The sequence below is a fragment of the Bos indicus x Bos taurus genome, chromosome 16 (assembly GCF_003369695.1).
Source record: "Bos indicus x Bos taurus breed Angus x Brahman F1 hybrid chromosome 16, Bos_hybrid_MaternalHap_v2.0, whole genome shotgun sequence".
Classification (NCBI taxonomy): domain Eukaryota; kingdom Metazoa; phylum Chordata; class Mammalia; order Artiodactyla; family Bovidae; genus Bos; species Bos indicus x Bos taurus.
This window is the reverse complement of record NC_040091.1, coordinates 47,653,932-47,678,578: the sequence shown is the minus strand read 5'-3', so window position 1 is coordinate 47,678,578 and position 24,647 is coordinate 47,653,932.

The following is a 24,647-nucleotide window of genomic DNA, read 5'->3' as shown; positions in this document are numbered from 1 at the left end:
GGCACCAGGTAACTAGAGACCACCCCTATAGCCCAAAGCTAGCCAGAATTATTCAGATGTAGCCAGTCCTAAGCTATTCATCCTATTCTGCCTTTTTTGCAGAAACCCCAATAAAGACCTTACCTAAATTCTCCCTGGGACTTCTCTGGTGGATCAGGTGGTAAAGAATCTGCCTGTAATGCAAGAGGAGGCCAGGCTCCATCCGTGGGTCAGGAAGATCCCCTGGAGAAGGGAATGGCAACTCACTTCAGCATTCTTGCCTGGAGAATCCCATGGACAGAGGAACCTGGCAGGCTACAGTTCATGAGACCACAAAGAGTCAGACACAACTGAGCCACCAACACTTTTTACTTTCAAAAAGCTCCCCACTCCCACTCTGCTCCTGCCTTCTGCCTCCTGACCACTTTGGTGCTTCCGCATGTGGCCCCACGTGGCATGCTAGCTCCTGCGTCTAGGACTCCTAAGTGTAATAAACTTTGTTTTTTTTTCTGGGTCTCTCCTCTGCCTCCTCTTGTGGCATATCCAACTGACTATCCCATAAAAGAAAACAGAACAGTGGCTGTGGATGAAGCTTGATGGGCTGTCCATCTTCTCCAGGTTGATTCCTACAACCTCTCACTATCATCCCATCACCTACAATTTGGCACGTGCCATCTACTTTTTCAAGGATTAAATCATGTGCTGCTGTAGCTGCTGATTTTTAACAACCCCTGAAAGGAGTTTAGAGTGGAGATCAGAAAAGAGGCCCTGTGTGCTGGGGACGTGGGCGAGTGGAGGTGGGACTGACAGAACAGGTCTTCAGACAAATATATTTAAGAGCTGATTTTATGAGCCCAATTCTTGTATCTCCTCATATCAAAAAAGCACCAAAGTCCTTCATGGTGACATATGCTCCTTGTGGCTAGCAGAAACCTTCTGGAAAAAATATGTGCTTGATTGCATGGACTCTCCCTTCACCAAAATCACATGTATACTGACCTTCTCACCTGCCTCTTTGGAGCAGTTTCTCAGAGCTATCTGGGGTGTTATCTCCCTGGCTGCAGCCCTCATTTCGCTTCCAATGAAACATGCGTCTCTCACGTTGTGTAGTTTTTTTAAGTTATCATCATCCCATAAAAGAATACAGAACAGAGGCTGTGGATGGGTCCTGATGGATCATCCATATTCTCTCAATCATCTGGACAAGGACTCTTCCATCAGGTCCAACTCTTTGGGACCCTCTGAACCGTAGCCCACCAGACTCCTCTGTCCATGGGATTCTCCAGGTAAGAATAATGGAGTGGGTTGCCATTTCCTCCTCCAGGGGATCTCCCTAGCCCAGAGATCCAACTGGCATCTCTTGCATCTCCTGTATTGGCAGTCAGATTCTTTACCACTGAGCCACCTGAGAAGCCCCTTATCTGGACACTAGTTCTCTGTTGATGAAACAACAACAAAAACAAAACAAACAAATGAAAAAACCTCCAGATATATTATTTCTGATACCTAATTTTAATATTATCAAATTTATACATCCTGTATTTCATAGTTAGTGCTGTTGACAACATGTTTTTAAAAAAGTGATCCTTTTTCACCATTTGTGATAATTCTTGGTAAGGCAAATTATCCCTCCTTGTTCTTCAATAGCTTCATCTGTTTCATCCTTCCCTGCTGTTGTTGTTGGCTTTAATGTGTTGCTTTTTTTATGCCTATGTCAATACAACACTATCTTACTCATTTTAAGATTGTTGTGGTAGATTGTGGGAGTAGCAGTCCCCAGTAGATCAGTCCACTGTTCACTTGTCTGTTTTCATCTCACGCCGTGGCTTGCTCTGGGCAACGGCTCATCAGCAAATGGGACAGAGAGACTAGATAAGTGCTCCTTCACTGGGGCTTAACCCAGTCATCAAAGATGACCATGGCATGAAGGACCACAAGGAAGGAATGGTTGGGCCATGCCAGGCACTGCAGCTGACCCTTAGGTAAGCACCTCCAAATGCAGCCAATGAGATGAGGCAAGCCTAGCAGCACTGGTGGGTCATTTCACAGAGCGGGAAAAGGTTTCTCTTGTTTTGGGGTGTGTGGTTGTCAGCAGTAGATAAGTGATACAGTGGCCTTGCTGTTCTTGGGTCCCTGTGCTTCTGTCTGGACCACAGCCTCCTCTCCAGGTGCAGCCCTACCGTCCTGGTGTGAACAACTGACATCTCTGCCAGAACCTCTCACTGCTGCCTCGGTGTCTACCTTGCCTCATCCAATCTATTGAAATTCAAAGCATAGAAAAATACATAGAAAAATGTCACAAACTCCTTTGTATTCAGCATATTTTTAGAATGTCATTTGCTGTTTCAATTCAAATTGTTTTGAACATAAAAGCAATAAAGTCCCTTTGATTCCCCTTGAATCCATTTTCAGAATCATCCCCACCTTTCCTCTCCACAGGAAGTATTCCAGTAGGAACCATGATCCAACTCTTTGTAGTGATTAAGACTCTCCCCTTGACCAAACAGTGGGCAGCCTCTTTAAGCCTTGTCCTCCACCTGGCCTCATCCTTGGGCCCTATCTTCAGTCTGCTAAGTGCAGTGGTAATAAGAATCCTGATGAGTCAATTAGGTGAGAATGCTCCCACCTTTGGTAGCTGATTACCTTAGTCTGCCTTTAGCAGAAATCCTGTTAAATCACTCTAGCAAGAACCCCTCCACCCTAATGTTTTTGTTCTTCATAATTTTCCATCCACTCACACCTACACCCGCATCTTAGCTATAAATCCCCACTTATCTCTTATATTTGGGGTTTAGTCCAACCTTTCTCCTATATTGCAATAGTCTTCAGTAAAATCTTCCTTACCACTGTAACAAGTCTCAGAATGAATGTTTCTTTAACAAATAACATCCTTTTAGTCAAAGCTTTTATATGCCTACTATGCACACGCTCCAAAATCACTGCAGATGGTGACTGCAGCCATGAAATTAAAAGACACTTACTCTTTGGAAGAAAAGTTATGACCAACCTAGATAGCATATTCAAAAGCAGAGACATTACTTTGCCAACAAAGATCTGTCTAGTCAAGGCTATGGTTTGTCCAGTAGTCACGTATGGATGTGACAGTTGGACTGTGAAGAAAGCTGAGCGCCGAAGAATTGATGCTTTTGAACTGTGGTGTTGGAGAAGACTCTTGAGAGTCCCTTGGACTGCAAGGAGATCCAACCAGTCCATTCTGAAGGACATCAGCCCTGGGATTTCTTTGAAAGGAATGATGCTAAAGCTGAAACTCCAGTACTTTGGCCACCTCATGTGAAGAGTTGACTCATTGGAAAAGACTCTGATGCTGGGAGGGATTGGGGGCAGGAGGAGAAGGGGATGACAGAGGATGAGATGGCTGGATGGCATCACTGACTCGTTGGACGTGAGTCTCAGTGAGCTCCGGGAGTTGGTGATGGACAGGGAGGCCTGGCATGCTGTGATTCATGGGGTCGCAAAGAGTCGGACATGACTGAGGGACTGAACTGAACTGAACTGAACTGATGCACACATACATACACATGTATAATGTTACAAGATGAAACATTTTTAGCATTATTTTGTATAACATTTTTATAAGGTTGACAATTCTGTATATGTCAGTCTATTAATATTATGCTTCTGAAAATTCAACTTCATTTTTTGAGTTGATTCAAGCAAAACACAGTCATCTTCCCAAGGACTGGGCAGTACTCCATCATAAGACTACACTATAATGTATTTACATACTTCTCAGTTGGTGACATTAGGTTTTTTCACATTTTCCCCTCTAATTGACCTCATCACAAAAGAGATCTTTGCATACATCACCTGCTGCATGCAAGTAAGTGTTTCTTGTTGTTCAGTTGCACAGTTGTGTCTGACTCTTTGCAACCCCATGGACTGAAGCATGCTAGGCTTCTCTGTCCTTCACCATCTCCCAGAGCTTGCTGAAACTCATGTCCACTGAGTCAGTGATGCCATCCAACCATCTCATCCTCTGTCATCCCCTTCTCCTCTTGCCTTCAATATTTTCCAGCATCAGGGTTTTTTCCCAATGAGTAGGCTCTTAGCAGCAGATGGCCAAAGTGTTGGAGCTTCCGCCTCAGCATCAGTTCCTACAATGAATTTTCAGGATTGATTTCCTTTAGGATTGACTGGTTTGATCTCCTTTCAGTCCAAGGGACTCTCAAGAGTCTTCTCCAACATGATTCAAAAACATCAGTTCTTCGGTGCTCAGCCTTTTTGATGGTCCAGCTCTCACATCCATACGTGACTGCTGGAAAAAACCATAGCTTTGACTAGACAGATCTTTGTCAGCAAAGTGATGTCTCTACTTTTTAATATGCTGTTTAGGTGTTCTGTCATACCTTTTCTTCCAAAGAGCAAGCGTCTTTTAATTCCATGGCTGCAGTCACCATCCACAGTGATTTTGGAGCCCAAGAAAATAAAGTCTCTCACTGTTTCCATTGTTTCCCCATCTTTTTGCCATGAAGTGATGAAACTGGATGCCATGATCTTAGTTTTTTGAATGTTGAGTTTTAAGCTAGCTTTTCCACTCTCCTCTTTACTTTCAACAAGAAGCTGTTTGGTTCCTCTTCACTTTCTGCCATAAGAGTGGTATTATCTATAAATCTGAGGTTATTGATATTTCTCCTGGCAATCTTGATTCCAGCTTGTGCTTCATCCAGCTTGGCATTTGTCATGATGTACTCTGCATATAAGTTAGATAAGCAGGGTGACAATACACAGCCTTGACATACTCTTTTCCCAATTTTGAACCAGTCTGTTGTTCCATGTCCAGTTCTAACTGTTGCTTCTTGACCTGCATGCACATTTCTCAGGAGGTAGGTAAAGTGGTCTGGTATTCCCATCTTTTGAAGAATTTCCCACAGTTGTGATCCACACATTCAAAGTCTTCAGCATAGTTAATGAAGTAGAAGTAGATGAAGTTTTGAAATCCTCTTGCTTTTTCAATGATTCAGTGGATGTTGACGATTTCATCTCTGTTTGTCTGCTTTTTCTAAATCCAGCTTGAACATCTAGAAGGTCTCAGTTCATGTACTGTTGAAGCCTGGCTTAGAGAATTTTGAGCATTACTTTGCTAGCATGTGAAATGAGTGCAATTGTGTGGTAGTTTGAATATTCTTTGGCATTGCCTTTCTTTGGGGTTGGAATAAAAACTGATGTTTTCCAGTCCTGTGGCCATTGCTGAGTTTTCCAAATTTGCTGGCATATTGAGTGCAACACTTTCACAGCATCATCTTTTAGGATTTGAAATAGCTCAGCTGGAAGAGTTTCTAGTGTAGGATATAAGGAAAAAACAGCATTTCTGGTCTTGGGGTTACATACCTCAGTCAATCCTAAGGATATTACAGAAATATATTATTATTATATTTATTGAAAGGACCAATGATGAAGCTGAAGCTCCAATGTTTTGGCCACCAGATGTGAAGAACTGATTCACTGGAAAAGACCCTGATGCTGGGAAAGATGGAAGACAAAAGGAGAAGGGAGGTGGCAGAGGATGAGATGGTTAGATAGCATTATTAACTCAATGAACATGAATTTGAACAATATCCAGGAGCTAGTGGAGGACAGAGGAGCCTGGAGTCCATGGGGTCACAAACAGTCAGACATGACTTAGCAATTGAACAACAGATCTCAGCTTTCCTAGGCAATGCCCTGTGCTCTCTCAGAGGGTAATCACTATGTCGCATCCCACCACTACAGCTGAGAGTTCTTGTCTCTCAACATCATTGCCAACACTTGATATTTTATGTATTTTATTTTAGTTTACATGTTTTATTTTATAAAAATAACTTCCTTTTGAGGTTATTTAAGGAAGAACCAATGAATATAAAAATCTCTTGGTCTTTATATGACTGAAACACATGTGTGAATATTCTTATTCAGCTTTCACGCTTGAATCACAATTATTCCAACATTGAAATCTAGATTGATTATGATTTCCTCTTTGTCTTTTGAAAATCTTTTACCTTTCCAAGATTTTGTGGCATTTATGTGCTCTCATTCTAATTGCTATTCATTTATACATAATTTTCTTTTCTTTCTGGAAATTTTTAAAATTCCCTCTCCTGTTTTTTAGCCTCCTGAAATTTCATTACACTTTCTAGATTTGGATTTGTTTTTATGTCTTACCCCTACAACACCTAAACTTTTTTCATGATCTCTTTTTAAGCTTCTTTTAGAGTGTCAATCTTCATTGTCAATCTTTATTATCTCTTTGTTAGCAATCTCATCTCTTCCCTTTTTTCCCCTTCTCTTCTGTGCAATATTTATCCATTTATAACAACATTTATCCATTTTATAACATTTTAGCTGATTTCATTAATGTTCTCTTCAGCTCTATCTAGTTTCTTGAATTCATTCATCGAGTAGATTTTTTCCCCCATAGCTTTGTTTTTTAGACTTTCTCTTTGGTTAATTTCAGAACTACCTTTCTAGGTTTCTCACTGTCTGATTTTGCCAGCAGCTGCTAGTTATTCCTCTTCATGTCTTATGCTCTCCAAAAAAATTCCTAGAGCAAATAGATGAGTTCATTAAAGTGGCAAGATACAAAGTAAACATGTAGATGTTAATTGTATTTTTATATATTAGCAATGTGTTATACATGGACACCAACATTTAAAATACAATGCAATTTATAGTTACTTAAAATTAAATATTTAGTTGTAACTCTAACAAACCACATAGAATTTGTTTACTTAAAACTATGAAATGCTGATGAAAGAAATCAAATATCTAAATAAATGGAGAGAGATACTGTGTTCACTAACTGGAAGATTAAAAACAGTAATATTTCCATCCTTCCTTAATTGATACACAAGTTTAGCATAATTCACATAAAAATCTAGCAAGAAAAGACAGCCTTCAGAATGGGAGAAAATAATAGCAAATGAAGCAACCGACAAACAACTAATCTCAAAAATATACAAGCAACTCCTACAGCTCAACTCCAGAAAAATAAATGACCCAATCAAAAAAATGGGCCAAAGATCTAAATAGACATTTCTCCAAAGAAGACATACAGATGGCTAACAAACACATGAAAAGATGCTCAACATCACTCACTATCAGAGAAATGCAAATCAAAACCACTATGAGGTACCATTTCACACCAGTCAGAATGGCTGCAATCCAAAAGTCTACAAATAATAAATGCTGGAGAGGGTGTGGAGAAAAGGGAACCCTCTTACACTGTTGGTGGGAATGCAAACTAGTACAGCCACTATGGAGAACAGTGTGGAGATTCCTTAAAAAACTGGAAATAGAACTACCTTATGATCCAGCAATCCCACTGCTGGGCATACACACTGAGGAAACCAGAAGGGAAAGAGACACGTGTACCCCAATGTTCATCGCAACACTGTTTATAATAGCCAGGACATGGAAGCAACCTAGATGTCCATCAGCAGATGAATGGATAAGAAAGCTATGGTACATATACACAATGGAGTATTACTCAGCCATTAAAAAGAATACATTTGAATCAGTTCTAATGAGGTGAATGAAACTGGAGCCTATTATACAGAGTGAAGTAAGCCAGAAGGAAAAACACCAATACAGTATACTAACGCATATATATGGAATTTAGAAAGATGGTAACGATAACCCTGTATACGAGACAGCAAAAGAGACACTGACGTATAGAACAGTCTTATGGACTCTGTGGGAGAGGGAGAGGGTGGGAAGATTTGGGAGAATGGCATTGAAACATGTAAAATATCATGTATGAAACGAGATGCCGGTCCAGGTTCAATGCACAGTTTTTAAAAAATAAAAAAATAAAATGAGACTTGTAAATGAAAAAAAAAAATCTAGCAAGATATTTTTGTAGATATAGAAAAATTATTTTAAAGTTTATACCCAAAGATAAAGGAGCTTTTGTTGTTCAGTCATTAAGTCATGTCCAACTCTGCGTGACTTCATGGACTGCAGCACACTGGGCTATTTTATCCTCCACTATCTCCTGGAGTTTGTTCAAATTCATGTCCATTGAGTAGGTGATGCTATGTAACCATCTTATCCTTTGCCATCTCCTTCACATTTTGCCTTCAATCTTTCCCATCATCAGGATCTTTTCCAATGAATTGGTTTTTCAAATCAGGTGGCCAAAGTATTGGAGCTTCAGCTTCAGCATCAGTCCTTCCAGTGAATGTTCAGGGTTGATTTCTTTTAGAATTGACTGGTTTAGTCTCCTTGCAGTAAAAGTGACTCTCAAGAGCCTTCTCCAGCACCACAATCTGAAAACATCACTTCTTCCTTGCCTTCCAATCCCAAAGAAGGGCAATGCCAAAGAATGTTCATTTGCACTCATTTCAAATGCCAGGAAGGTTATGTTCAAAATCCTACAAGCTAGGCTTCAGCAGTACATGAACCAAGAACTTCCAGATGTACAAGCTGGATTTAGAAAAGGCAAAGGAGCCAGAAATCTAATTGCTCACATTGACTGGATCATGGAAGAGGCAAGAGAATTCCAGAAAAACATCTAATTCTGTTTCATTGACTATGCTAAAGCCTTCGATTGCATGGATCACAACAAACTGTGGGAAATTATTAAATAGGTAGGAATACCAGACAAAGGAAATATAATAGTTAACATAATGTTGAAAATGAATAATAAAAAGGAAAGATTGTCTATTCAATGTCAAGACTTATTATATAGCTATAGTTATCTAGAGTAGGTGGTATTGTCAAGGTAGACACATAGAGCAATGGAACAGAACAGAAAACTGGAAGTACGTCCAGAAAAATATTCCAAATTGACTTTTGAAAAGGGTGCAAAAGTGATTCAATGAAGGAAAGACAAACTCTTCATCAAATGGCATTTTCAAGCATTGAATTGCATCTCCCCAGTAAAGGTTTGTGGCAATCTTCAAACTCAGCACCTCTGACTGTGACCTTATCTGGGGAAAAGGTCTGTATATAAGTAATCCAACTAAAATTAGGTTACTAGGGTGATTTCTAATTCAATATGACTGGTGTTATTATAGTAAGGGACATCTGAACACAGAGACAGCCAGACACAGAGAGACAAGGAAGTCAAGAAACAGAGAGAGGCCATTTCTCTGAAGATAAAGGCAGAGGTCAGGATGATGCTTTTATAATCTAAGGAACATAAGATCACCAGCAACCCCCAGAGTCTGGGAGAGAAGCCTGGATAAGAGTCTCTCTCCTTGACTCAGAAGGTGCCAACCTGGCTGCAACCTTACTCTTGGACTTCTGACTTCCAGAGCTGTGAGAGAACAAATGTCCACCGTTTAAGTCACCCAGGGTGGGGTGCTTTGTTAACAACAGACCCCTCACCTCCCAGAAACTAATACAGTAGTGGAACAAGTAGACATCCACAGTAGAAAAAAAAAAACAAAGCTTAACCCAAGTTTCACACCTTATACAAAATTAACTCAAAATGGATCATGGAATCAAATGTAAAACTATAAACCTTTTAGAGAAAAGCACAGGGAAACACTTCAGTGTCTAGGACAGCCAGAGAGTTCTTAGATTTGACACCAAAAGCATGATCCATAAAAGGAAAATTGGATAAATTAGACTTAATCAAAATTAAAATCTTATGCTCTGTGAAATTCCCTGTTAAGAGGATGAAAAGGCAAGTTACAAACTGGTAGAAAATATTTGCAAACCACATATTTGACAAAGAACTAGTATCTAAAATACACAAAGTATTCTCCAAAGTCAATAGTGCTTGGGAAAAAAAAAAGCAATTCAATTAGAAAATGGGCACATGCCATGAAGAAAGATTTCACCAAGGAAGTTACACAGATGTCAAATTACCACATGAGAAGATGTTCAACATCATTAGCCATGAAAGGAATGCAAATTAAAATCTCAAGTTGATAACACTACACACCTTTCAGAATGGCTAAAAGAAAAAAGAAAAAAAAATCCACAACTCCAAATGCTGGCGAGGATGCAGAGAAACTTGATCACTCACATTGTTAGTGAAAACTGAAAATGGGACACTCACTCTGAAAAAGCTTAGAATTTTCTTTACAAGCTAAACATGTAAATAGCATAAAATCTAGCAACTGCACTCTTGGGCATTTATCCCAAAGAAATAAAGACTATGTTCACATAAAAACATGGGCAGAAGTGTCTATTGCAGCTTTAATCCCCTAATAACCCCCAAACTGGAAGCAATCCAATGTCCAATCTCCTTCAATAGGTAAACGGCACAAAATCTGTAGTACAACCACATCAGGTAATACTACAAGCAGCGGAAATGAACAGACTATTGACACACTCAGCTGCCTGCCTGAATCTCCAATGAATTATGCTGAGTGAAGGAAGCCAGTCCCAAAGGTTACATATTTTATGGTTCCATGTATGTAATATTCTTGAAATGTCTGTGGTTGCCAGGGGTTGAGAAGGAGTTGGAGATCTGAGGGAGGTGGATGTGGTCATAAAAGGGCAACAGTGTTAATGTCCCTGTGGAGGTGGAATGTTCTGTATTTTATCAACATCAATATTCTGGTTGTGACACTGTCTGGTAACTTTGCAGGATGTTACCATTGTGGAAAACATGGGGTGTCTGTGTATTTGTTCTTACATTCACAGGTCAATTATAATTATGTCAAGATGAAAAGTTTAATTTTAAAAATGAGGATATTTATGACTCTCCATTGTGTAAAACCCTGTGTGAGCTTCCTACTTGCCTGGGCAAACATACTTGGCTATTATCATGACTCAAGATTCCTGTGATCTTGTCTCTACCCACCTTCACCCTCTCTCAGAATTTCTGGTTGCTGTCCATGCTCTAACCACACTGCCCTTCCTCTCCCTCCATCCTCAAATGTGCCGTGTCTTTCTTGCCTCAGAGTTTGCAATGCCCTCCCCTCTTCCTGAGAGCTTATGATGTGTTACACAGTGGATTATTCACTTTAGAGTGACAATTTTTGAACAGTGAGCATCCAGGAGCACCTGCAATGTACCAGGTCCTGTTCCACGAAAACAGGAAACAGCAGTGAGCAACATAGCTGAAATGCTTGTCACCACATAGCCCATCTTCTGAGTTGTCCATTGGTGTCTCTGAGGAGGGCAGAAGATGCAGGACAGCGCAGGATAAATATATTCCATGCAATATTGGAGATATACTAAAAGTTATTTGTTATTTATCTGAAATTCAAATTCAACTGGGTGTTCTGTACTTTATCTGGCAACTCTAAAAGGTAAGACCTTCTGAGAAACGTCATGAAATGTGTCTTTAACCCAACTGTTCAGGGGCTGAATGGAAGCATTCATCCATCTCTTCCTGTCCCCATTAGTGAAGATTGCCTTGTGGTATGTTAAGTCCTCCATACGTCTAGCTGTCTACAAGGTGCAAAATAATTATACCAAAAAAGTGTTTATTTCTTGTTCTATAACGAAAGTCTCTCATGCTCATCTGCACCTAGCAAGTCCATGGTCAGTACGTGTTCAGTGAACCAATAAATGAATCATTGAGACCTACACCTGCTCTCTATCCTTTCTAGGGATCTGTGTGCTTCAAACGTCTCTTAGATCCTATAACAGGCCCTCTTGGCTTCACTTTTCTTCCAGCTGCTGCAATGGGGACGAGTTTTGCCTTGTCTTGGCTGGCTTTATGAAAGTGCCAGCACCTTGACTGAGGCCCATGGCACACTTGCACTGCCATCCCCAAGGTTCTCTGATGCCCAGTGGGTGTGGGAACCCTGTGTAAACCTGATGCATTCTCTCACTTCAACAATCAGAAGTGTGGAAGAGATACCATGCAATATGGAACACTTGTCTGATGAGGACAGACACCCCTCCACTCAGCCCCTGACTAGGTGGTTCTAAGACCCAACTCATCAGTTCAGCTCAGTCACTCAGTTGTGTCTGACTCTTTGCAACCCCATTGACTGCAGCACAGCAGGCTTCCCTGTTCATCACCAACTCCTGGGGCCTACTCAAACTCATGTCCATTGAGTTGGTGATGCCATCCAACCATCTCATCCTCTGTTGATTCTTAGAAGATCCTATTTGTTGGGGTTGTCAAATAAAGTACAGCATACCTGGGTAAATTTGAATTTCAGTCAAAGAAATGGTGGAAGTGTAGCCTAAATATTGCATGGGATATACTTATGCTAAGAGATGTATCTGTCGTTCATTTGAAATTCAAACTTAGCTGGGCAGCCTGATTTTTTATTTGCTGAATTTCATAACTAGCATGTGTTTTGTGTTGGTTCTTCCTCCTTTCCTGGTCCTCTCTCCCTCTACCTGGAACCACAAATAAATTACTCCCACTGAAGATGGTCAATACCAAAATAAGATTGATTATATTCTTTGCAGACAAAGATGGAGAAGCTCTATACAGTCAGCAAAAATAAGACTGGGAGCTGACTGTAGCTCAGATCATGAACTCCTTATTGCAAAATTCAGACTTAAATTGAAGAAAGTAGGGAAAACCACTAGACCATTCAGGTATGACCTAAATCAAATCCCTTATGATTACACAGTGCTAGTGACAAATAGATTCAAGGCATTATATCTGATAGACAGAGTGCCTGAAGAACTATGGATAGAGGTTCATGACATTGTATAGGAGGCAGTGATCAAGACTATCCCCAAGAAAAAGAAATGCAAAAAGGCAAAATGGTTGACTGAGGAGGCCTTATAAATAGCTGAGAAAAGAAGAGAAGCTAAAGGCAAAGGAGAAAAGAAAATATATACCCATTTGAATGTACAGTTCCAAAGAATAGCAAGGAGAAATAAGAAAGCCTTCCTCCATGATCAGTGCAAATAGAGGTAAACAATAGAATGGGGAAGACTACAGATCACTTCAAGAAAATTAGAGATACCAAGGGAACATTTCATGTAAAGATGGACACACTAAAGGACAGAAATGGTATGAATTTAACAGAAGCAGAAGATATTAAGAAGAGGTGGCAAGAATACACAGAAGAACTGTACAAAAAAAAAAAAAATCTTCATGACCCAGATAACCATGATGGTGTGATCACCCACCTAGAACCATACATCCTGGATGTGAACTCAAGTGGGCCTTAGCAAACATCACTATGAACAAAGCTAGTGGAGGTGATGGAATTCCAGTTGAGCTATTTCAAATCCTAAAAGATAATGCTATTAAAGTGTTGCACTCAATATGCCAGCAAATTTGGAAAACTCAGCAGTGGCTACAGGACTGGAAAAGGCCAGTTTTCATTCCAATTCCAAAGAAAGACAATGCCAAAGAATGTTCAAACTAGTGCACAATTGCACTCATCTCACACTCTAGTAAAGCAGTGCTCAAAATTTTCCAAGCCAGGCTTCAATAGTACGTGAACCGTAAACTTCCAGATGTTCAAGACAGATTTAGAAAAGGCAGAGGAACCAGAGATCATATTGCCAACATCCATTAGATTATTAAAATAAAACAAGAGAGTTTCAAAAAAACATCTGCTTTGTTGACTATGCCAAATCCTTTGACTGTGTGGATTACAACAAACTGGAAAATTCTTCAAGAGATAGGAATAACAGTCCACCTTACCTGCCTTCTGAGAAATCTGTATGCAGGACAAGAAGCGACAATGAGAACTGGAAATGGAACAACAGACTGGCTCCAAATAGGAAAAGGAGTACTTCAAGGCTGTATATTGTCACCCTGCTTATCTAACTTATATGCAGAGTACATCATGAGAAATGCTGGACTGGATGAAGCACAAGCTGGAATCAAGATTGCTTGGAGAAATATCAATAACTTCAGATACTCAGATGACACTACCCGTATGGCAGAAAGAAAAGAAGAACTAAAGAGCCTCTTGATGAAAGTGAAAGAGGAGAGTGAAAAAGTTGGCTTAAAACTCAACATTCAGAAAACTAAGATCACAGTATCTGGTCCCATCACTTCATGGCAAATAAATGGGGAAATAATGGAAACAGTGAGACTTTATTTTCTTGGGCTCCAAAATCACTGCAGATGGTGACTGCAGCCATGAAATTAAAAGATGCTTGCACCTTTTAAAAAAGGTGCAAAAAATTTAGAAAAGCTATGACCAAACTGACCAGCATATTAAAAAGCAGAGAGATTACTTTGCCAACAAAGGTCCATCTAGTCAAAGCTATGGTTTTTCCAGTAGTCGTGTATGGATGTGAGAGCTGGACCATAAAGATAGCTGAGTACTGAAGAACTGATGCTTTTGAACTGTGGTGTTGGAAAAGACTCTTGGGAGTCCCTTGGAGTGCAAGGAGATCAAACCAGTCCATTCTAAAGGAAATAAGTCCTGAATATTCATTGGAAGGACTGATGCTGAAGCTGAAACTCCAATACTTTGGCTACCTGATGCGAAGAGCTGACTCATTGGAGAAGACCCTGATGCTGGGAAAGATTGAAGGCAGGAGGAGAAGGGAATGACAGAGAATGAGATGTTTGGATGGCATCTCGGGCTCGATGGAGATGAGTTTGAGCAAGCTTTGGCAGTTGGTGAAGGACAGGAAAGTCTGGTGTGCTGCAGTCCATGGGGTCACAAAGAGTTGGGCACGACTGAGAGACTGAATTGAACTGAACTAAAGCCTTTGTCTCAGGCTAAGACATTCTTTTTGTGTTTTCAAAGAAAGAATTTTTTTTTTTAAGTCAGCCAATCTAAAAATGAAGAAAACACTCTTTAATGATCTGGGTCACCATGGTCTAAGTTAAGGGAATGCTGCCCACCCCCAGTCCCCCCTGAGCTCCCCAAATTTCCTTCTGAATCTTTATATATATATATACTTTTTGAAGTCTGAGGGATATTAACTAAGAAGACTAGTACTTAAGTATAAGCCTTTAAAAAGTCATTTGACCTGGTTAAGTCACCTGTGCCCTACTTTGGCAAAATGTTTTTGAAGTCTTCAGCTCAATAGTAACAAATCTTCCCTTCAAAAAAAAAAAAAAAAAGCCCCATGAAGAAGGAGAGGGTAGAAAAGCATTATCCCCCTGGTGGGCTAGTTTCAGCTTCAACAACTTCCTTTATTAGTGATAGACTAGCCTGTGCTTACATAATACAGCAATTACTCAAAGGGCTTCATTCAGAGACAAATTCAGCTACAGACAATCTCCCAGGTGAGAGGCTAGTCTTCAAACATCTGCTTTCAGATAAGTGATCTGCAAAGCCTGTGTGTGTGTGTGTGTGTGTGTGTGTGTGTGTGTGTGTGTGTGTGTGTATGTGAAATCGAGTTTGCTGCAGGGGAGGGGGAACAGTAGTTATCAGGAGCGATTTCCTGAATTACAAGGTAAGTCAAGGACAGAGGAGTCAGATGTCTTAATAAGAAGCAGGATGGTTGAGGATGGTCAGTCTTTCCTGTGTGTGTATTTTTGTTACTGTCTATGTTAGTGCAATAAAGAAATAGAAAGCTTCTGTTAGACTCAGAGATAAAGCCTTTTCTACTCATCATCTTGGGTGAGAATGTTTTGTTTTTGACAGATTCATGATGTTGTACCCATTCTGCTGAAGTGCCAGGTGGGACTCACAAAATCATTTCCGTTTAATGGAAAGCCAGTTTTGAAGGGCTTCAGAATAAGGGGGCATCATCACCCACCCATGTAACAGGGACTGGTTCATATCCCAACCCTGCTAAATGTGGTCTATACTCCAAAGGCTTCCATGCATCACCGTGTAGACACAGGAAATAGGGAGGGGGGCAGGCTAGCTGCATGAGTCTCCAGGTGGTGACGAGGATGCACTCCCAGCCCTGAGACCCCTCCAAGCCCCTGGATCAGGCTCTCCCAGGGTGGTCCATGACTCAGCATCTAGATCAGCTCTTCGGAAGGACAGGGTGTGCTGCATAGTTTGCTAATCACCCACTTAAAGGCTAGAGACCTCCTCCTCATTTCTGTCTTTCCTCCCTTTGGAGTCACAGTGGCTAAAATGTCTTCTGTCCACATCTACCTTTATACCTGTTTCTCTTGGCTTCCAGTCTTTGTATGAAGAGGATGGAAACTATTTCAGGTGGCTGACTGCCCTCACAGTTCCATCCTCAAAGACCCTCTACGTCAGCCAAAGCCTCCTCAGTTCTATTAGAGACAAGACTGCTCCTGATTGGGTCCCTTCTGTTTTTGGTCCCTCTGTCTGCGGCTTTCTTGGGTCACCCACCAAGCCTGCCCACCAACCCAGTGCCTGGGGATGAAGCCCATCAGCAAGGTCTCAGTTCTGTGTCTATCTAAAGCCTTGCTATCACTGCAGCTGTTACTTTTTATAGCTTCTTTGCCCAAGTCTTTGGGTACCACTGAGAGAAGAGTCACCAGGTGTGCCTCTAACTAGCAAAATTAGGAATCATTCAGTGCTTTGATGGAGCCAATTAGCTTCCCAGTATGAGCGCCAAGATTTTTTTCTAATTAAGGCAGGAATGTTTCTCAGTCTATAATAATCTCATTTAAAGTGTGTCTAAAACACCTAACGTGCCTTTGTTTAGGAACATCATTCCTAGGCATTCTTTAACTGTGTGAAAAGAGGTGGATCACTGGGATGCTCACTGGTTGTTCTAGAGACATGTCTGCAACATTGATGTGGGGCTGTGGCTTTGTAAGAAAAATGATCTGTTCAAGTTGAGTCTGCATATTTGTACCCTAAAGTCCTGCTCATTCATAGAATGAGACTTGCACCTTTAATGTCAAAGGAACAAAGACATCCTTTGGACAAGTATAGTAGGTCTCTTTTTCTCAGACCTCTACCTCCCACACACTATGGAGGGATAGATTCAAATTTGACAAATTGCAAAATCTAGGCTGAAGGGTCTCCCAAAGCCCAGAAAATGGAAGATCAGTGACTAAATATATTCTTGAATCCCATTTCAGCAGAGCTCCGTGCAATCCAAGACTCTATGGACTGTAGGAGCCAACAGAGTGAGAACTTGGGTATGTTGTGACCGCTGCTGATCATCTCCAGCACCTGGGACAGCAGCCAGTGCTTGCTTGTTGGGGGCTGAATCATGTTGCTGTTTATAATAGATAACCAACAAGGACCTACTGTAGAGCACAGGGAGCTCTGCTCAATGTTATGTGTCAGCCTGGATGGGAAGGGATTTTGGGGGAAAATGGATGCATGTATATGTATGCCTGTATATACCCACTTCAGTATTCTTGGGCTTCCCCTGTGGCTCAGGTGGTAAAGAACCCACCTGCAATGCAGGAGACCTGGGTTCGATCCCTGAGTTGGGAAGATCCTCTGCAGAAGGCTACCCAATACAGTATTCTGGCCTAGAGAATTCCATGGACTGTATAACCCATGGTGTTGCAAAGAGTCAGACATGACTGAGTGACTTTCACTCACATATACATATACATATATATGAAGCTACCTGGAGCTTCCTTGGTAGCTCAGATGGTAAAGAATCTGCCTGTAGTGTGGGAGACCTGGGCTCAATCCCTGGGTAGGGAAGATCCCCTGGAGGAGGAAATGGCAAACCACTCCAGTATTTTTGCCCAGAGAATCCATAGACAGAGGAGCCTGGTAGGTTGCAGTGCACAGGGTTGCAAAGAGTTGGACATGATTGAGCAACTAACACACACACAAATATGTATGCCTGAGTCCCTCTGCTGTTCACCTAAAACTACCACAACATTGTTAATCACCTAAAACTACCCCAATACAAAATAAAGAGTTTAAATAAAAAAGACTTATTTGAATGAAATTTTGATCTTTCCAGCAAAACACAAGACTAGTTCTTGTACTGTATGAGTTACCTCTTCACAAAACCCTGTGACACATGTTTCTGATTTCTTACATGTTGTTCTTTAGTTGCTAAGTTGTGTCTGACTCTTGTGACCCCCTGTCCTTCACTATCTCTTGGCCTTTGCTCAAACTTATGTCCATTGAGTCAATGATGCCATCCAACCATCTCATCCTCTGTTGCCTCCTTCTCCTTCTGCTTTCAATCTTTCCCAACATCAGGGTCTTTTCCAATGAGTTGGCATTTCACATCAGCTGGCCAAAGTATTGGAGCTTAGCTTCAGCATCAGTCCTTCCAGTGAATATGCAGGGTTGATTTCCTTTAGAATTGACTGGTTTGATATCCTTGCAGTCCAAGGGACTCTCAAGAGTCTTCTCCAGCACCACAGTTTGAAAGCATCAATTCTTCAGCATTTGGCCTTCTTTACGGTCCAACTCTTACATCTATAACTACTGCAAAAAAACGTAGCTTTGACTATATGGACCTTTGTCCGCAAAGTGATATCTCTGCTTTTTAATATGCTGTCTAGGTTTGCCATCACTTTTCTTTGAAGGAGCAAGGACTTCTTACATAGAGCTTTCTAGCTCTAGAAAGCTAGAGCCCTTTGGAAGAGATGTAGCTTATCCTGTATGCAATAACCATTTTCAGTCTTTAAAACAATCTAATCTAACTCCTTATTTTTGTTCCCATCAATTCCATAGTTGTGAGAACACTCTTTATGCAAGCTACAAAACCCAGGAAAGTCATCTTCCTTCTGGTAAGGGATATCCTCTCCCCATCGTGAACCCTCTTACATAGTGGAACAATTGTATATTTAGAGACATTTCACATCTGCCTCTTTCCTGACCAAACTATCATTTTAAACAAGTTCTGTGGGCAAGTGGGGAGAGGAGCTGGCCTGACTTACTCATTTCCTGCCCACGTTTACTGAGGGAGGCAGGTGCTGATGAATGGTCAGCAGGAAGTAAACCAAAGGACCGGGGTTTGGCTCCCTGGTGTGAAGTCTCAGGTCGTTCAAGGTGTTGGAAGCAATTCTTTAGAAGATGATGCCATTGTCCATGCAGGGCTCATGTCTCACTTTTCTTTGCATCTCGGGGTCAAGGACTTTTTTGTTTTAGCAAATGTTGGTTGAATGAATGAGAAGGCTCCTCAGATGGTGTGTAATTAGAAAAGTCACCGTCATCTCTCCTGTTGTCTATAAATATTCCATCAGTGAGAAAAGACGTAGCCCCAGGGAACAACAAAATGAGCTGGCATGGAAACCAAGCAGCACTTTTCGGAATTCAGTAGAGAGAAGCCAGAAGCCACTTGCTCGGGCAGTCAACAGGGATACCTGAGAGCTTATGCCCTTTGCAACTTGGAAAACAAAACAGCAAACCTTGGAGATTACAGTAAGAATCCCTCTGCAAATAACCACTGAGAACACTAATGGGAGGGGAGTTTTGGCTCCTGGTCTTGGACAGGAGGAGCAGGATGGGGAAAAGAAAGAGAGAGCAAAACCCTCTTAGATCAGGAGGGTGTGTAGCCCAGAGGGCTGTCATTTATAAGGAAACATTATCTCCTGATCCATATGTTCTGTTTTCTATTTAGAGCTAATTTGCTGCAGTGTGTACCATGCAGCCCTGAGGGATGGGCTGCCTTTTGGGCACCTGCCAGTCAGCCCCTCACCGCCCAGTTTACTGAATTCAGATCCACTGGCACGGATCTGAAGCAGCACAGTTGGGGCTGGTGGAAGTTCTCTGCAGTCTCCCGAGTTGCAGGCTACACCATACACCACTATCAAGTGCTCTCTCCATGCCACAGGGCCGCCTGGCTCCAGAGTCCCTTCTGAAGAAAGGCCACAGGTCCCACTTGGAGGTCATATCTTGACCTCTCTATTTCTCTCTTGTGTTAGTTTTCTATTCCAACATAACACATGACTACAAAGATAGAAGCTTTCTCCAAAACCCAAGTGTTGTCTTGCAGTGTCCATGGGTGGGGAGTCCAGGCACAGCTTGACTGCATTCTCTGCCGGGGGAGACACAAAGTCTTAATGGAGGTGTCATCTTGGGCTGTGGTCCCATCTGAAGCTCAACTAGGGAAGGACCCATAAGCTCATGGTTGTTGCAGCTCCTTGAAGTTCATGTGACTAAGGGCTCTTTTTCTTGCTGGTTGTCAGCACCTCACCAGATGCGTGTATGCTCAGTCGCTCAGTCGTGTCTGACTCTGCAAACCCATGCACTGTAACCTACCAGGCTCTTCTGTCTGTGGGATTTCCCAGGTAAGAATACTGGAGTAGATTGCCATTTCCTCGTCCTGGGGATCTTCCTGACTGAGGGATCAAACCCACATATCCTGTACTGACAGGCAGATTCTTTATCACTGAGCCATTAGGGAAGCCCTCTCACCAAGTGGCTATCTCCAAATAGTAGCTCACTGGTGGTTTGTGTCTTCAAAGCCAGCATGTGGGAGTGTTCTCAAGACAGTGTTACAATGTAACAATTGTAAAAATTGTGGTAATGTAATCGCATGTCTCATCACCTTTGCATATTCTATTGGGTGGAGACAGGCCATAGATTCCACTTACATTCATTGGGGGTGTGGGTATCCCTCACAGACGTGATCATGAAAGGTGGATCATGAAATCCACCTTAGAATTTTCTTGCCGTCTGTCTAAATCCCATTCTTTGATTTTTTAAACCTTTTTTGGGATGTGAACCATTTTTAAGTCTTTATTGAATTTGTTATAATATTGCTTCAGTCTTTTCATGATTTGTTTTCTTTTTGTTTATTTGTTTGGCCCCAAGTACATGAGATCTCTCCCCAACCAGGAATCAAATCCACACCCTCTGCATTGAAAGGTGAAGTCTGAACCACTAGACTGCCAGGGAAGTCCCCATCCCTTGATTTTAAATTCTCCCAAAACCCCCACATTTAAACTCCAAAATTTCAGACTTGGATATTAGATGCCTGTTCCATATCTTCTTTAGCAATATAAAAGCAAGATTGAATTTAACACATTCATGACACAGTCCTGATTACTAAACCCTCAAAAACTGGTCCTCCTATGAATTCCCTCATCTCCGTTGATGGCAGCGCCATCTTTCTGGATTTTCAGGCAAAAACTAACTTTCATTCTTCTCCCTTACACCCCACAGTCCATCTGTTGGCAATCCCTGATGTATCTACCTTGAAATTGTGTCCAGACTCTGAACACATCTCATCCTCTGCCCTGTTGCTGTGCCAGGCCCTAATCAGTATCCCTAGGTTTCACCTAGACCAAGAACCTCCCAATTGGATTGTGTTTCTGTGTTTGACTGTCTTGTAAGTAGTTTAGTCAGAGCGATTCTTCTAAGGGATTATCCTCTACTCACCACCCCAATGGTTTGCATCTCAATTAGAGTTAAGCCCAAAGCTCCTACTATGATCCACAAGGCCCCAGATGATGGGCTCCTGGCTATGTCTGTGAATTTAATCAACACAACCTTTCCATTGTTTACTCCTCTCAAATCTCATTCACCTTCTGCTGTTCCTCAGACACATAAAGCATCCTTTAGCCTCAGGGCTTTGCACTGGCTCTCCCTCCACTGCAAAGTGTGTTTTTCACGTATTCCAAGAAATTCCCCAAGATAGTCCACATATCTCCTTTCTTCCTCAAACCTCTGCTCATCCCTGACATTCTGAGCAGCACCTCCCTGACTCTATCAGACACAGGAGCCACTCCCACGCCAGCCTGGTACCTCCTACCCCTCTTTCTCTTCTCAGTGATTCTCCATAGAAATGATGGAATACATGTTTATGCATTAATTTGTTGTCTGCTTCCCGCATTAGCATGTAAGTTCCACGTCTCTTTGAGCTCTCTCTTCAGTAGGCATAGCTCCCTCCCTACTCAATAAATGCTGATTGTATGAAAGAATGAATGAATGAATGGGTCCTCACTGTCACTAACTTTGCCATTGTGCCTTGGGACACAGGGAAATCCTTTTACCTACCCTCTCTGTGTGTATGGGGTCTCCACCTCAATTATTTCTGCCTTCAATGAGCCCTCATTTAGGCCTTTCCAAGACTGGGGTCCATGCTGTCTCTTTGAATTAACAGAGCTTTTCCTTTGGCTCTTGTTTTCCCCTCTACTTGTTTGGAAAGTTTCAGAGCACACAGCAACGTCAGGCCATTATGCTGGTATGACTAATATTTCATCCTGGCAAAGGCGTAATTTGCAGGAAGTGATGCTCCCTCCCCACGTTAGCCTCTAAGCAAAACAACAAAATGACAATGGTGAAGCCTGTGACAATGGTTATGGAGATGAGGAAGAGCCTGCCAGGAAACAGAGCCTTTCTGTAGATGCAAATTCCTGCTCCATTGCCTGCCAGCCATCTGACCTTGGCCGAGCTGCCTGCCCTCTCCAAATCTCATTGTCTTCATACACAAAACAGGAGAATCACACCACCCCTGCCAGACTATTATGAGCAGAACATAATTTAATGGATTCTTAAATGTCTACCACCGTGCCCAGCATGTAGTAGGAACTCAACAAATAGCTAAAATTAGCCTTCGTAGGAGGCTGACAAAGGCTTCCACGTTGCAACATGGTACAAAGGAACGGAATAACAACCACCCTTTTCCTTTTAAGAGCATTTTCGCTTTTAAAATCACTTTGGGCCACCGGGGCAACTCGTTAGTTGTAGTCTACTCTGTCACCAGGGAGCCAAGCATTGAGGTAATCTGATGGCCATCTTGGAATCTCAGAGAGTTTTCTCTGGAACATTCCGCCTCAACCAGGAGAGGGTACACTGTGCTGTTGCCTTTCAGGTGCTCGGTTGTGTCCAGCTCTTTGAGACTCCATGGACTGCACCGGGCCAGGCGTCCCTGTCCATCACCAACTCCTGGAGCTTGCTCAAAGTCATGTCCATTGAGTCAGTGATGCTATCCAACCTTCTAGTCCTCTGTCACCCCCTTCTTCTCCTGCCTTCAGTCTTTCCAATCATCAGGTCTTTTCCAATGAGTCAGCTCTTCACATTAGGTGGCCAAAGTATTAGAGCTTCAGCTTCAGCATCGGTCCTTCCAGTGAGTATTCAGGGTATGCTTTGTTAGGGTGTATTCAAGTTGGACTTTCAATTTAACTTATTTATTTTTCCAATGTGGACCATTTTCTAAAAATGAATTTGTTACAATATTACTTTTGTTTTATGTTTTGGTTTTTTGACTGTGAACCATATGGGATCTAGCTCCTGGAGCAGGGGTTGAACTTGTACCCCCTGCATTGAAAGGTGAATCTCCAACCACTGGACCACCAGGAAAGTCCCTCAAGTTGGACTTTTTATTTCTTCTAAATATTTACTGCGCTTTGAATAGCATGATTGAATTTAAGAACAAAGACAGGGAGTGAAGGGATTTTTTTCAACAAATCCTTTTTGCCTCAGCAAACTTAGCAGAGACATTTCTGAATCCTGACAACTCTCAAAATCTTAATTTGGGAGGCAAGCTTTCCAGCAAGGTTGATGTGGCCTCTTGTAGAAACAGTCAGAACGAGAAAAATCAGATACAAAACCTCCCTTTCCATCAACTCCCTCCTGTCCCCAACTCAAGGTCCCTGACAACCATTGTTCTAATTTATGAAAATATCACTTCCTGACAGAAAGAAGACTTTCAAAAGATTCAAGGAATTCATGATCTTCACTGGACCTTATATAACAACATTTTAATATTTGTTACCTCTACTATAGCAGCTTAAAGGGGTTAAACTCTATCAAAACTGTGTGAGGATTCAAAACTCTAAGCACAAGATGCCAGTGGGAGAATGTTGCTTCCTATAGAACCCAGAGTAGTTTATAGCTTTGTGGAGCTGAGGCACTGGGGTCCCCCTCTTTCTTAACCCAGAAGGATGCTTCGTTGTAACCACCCACTCCATTTTTCTTCATTTTCTCAAACCTGGCATAGGTCCACCTTAAATTAATGTTAAACAGCTTTATTAAGGCAAATTGACTTCAATTTCAAGGCTCTCCAGGAGCTGGCATGCATTAGTAGGCTCCAGTGGTTTCCAATAGGTTCCAAAAGCATTTTTTGTTGTTTTAAACATTGGGGAACATTGAGGCTAGGGATATTAATACACAGGATGATTAAGCTACTGTTTCCTTTGTCAGTGGTTTAATTGTTCACAGTAGGACTGCTGCTAACAGGTGTGTTTCAAGTCCCATCTCTTCCCTCACCACACTTTGCTGCTAGCTCATTCTGAGATGTAAAAATCATATCAGCACAGAACTTCTTGTTCTGCTCAAGAAGAAAGGAGTCTGTACTGCAGCAGGACGGTGGACCCCACAGCGTTCTAACAACTGCACATCCTCATTTTCTCTCCATGAACAGACGCAGGCCAAATTCTCTTTCCTTATTGAGTGATTAAGCCACACACAGGATGGCAGGATTGCAGAGGACCAGTGAGCAAGAATTTCAGGATCTCATGCTGCATTAGGAACAAAGCATCAAATCCAGCAGAGAGGCCTCATGGTCTAATCGAAGTCACTTTCCCAATCAGCTCAGAGTCCTGCTGGCCAACCACCATGCTGCATTAAGAGTTCATCAGTCTAGCTAGATGTCTTCAGTGAAAAGGGTGTGTGTGTGCATGAGTGTATGTGTGTGTGAATGTGTGTGTTTACATGGATGAATGGATGTATGTGAGTATGTGTAACTGTGCCTAGGTGGATAAATGGATGATGGATGGGTGGATGGATAGATGGTTCTATGTGTGTGTATGTGTCTTGATGACTAGATGGATGGATGAATATGTTAGTGTGTGTGTGTGTATCTATATACATGGAAGATGTATCTATGTAGATGGAAGACGGACTATATCTGTATAGACGGAAGATGGAAGATGGAAGGGTGAATGTGAGTGTGTGTATGTATATATGTGTACAAGAATGGATGAATGGATGGGTGAACATGATGGACATGTGTATGTGTGTGTCCATGTGTGTCTGTCTATCTGTCTGGGTGAATGGATGGATATGTGCACA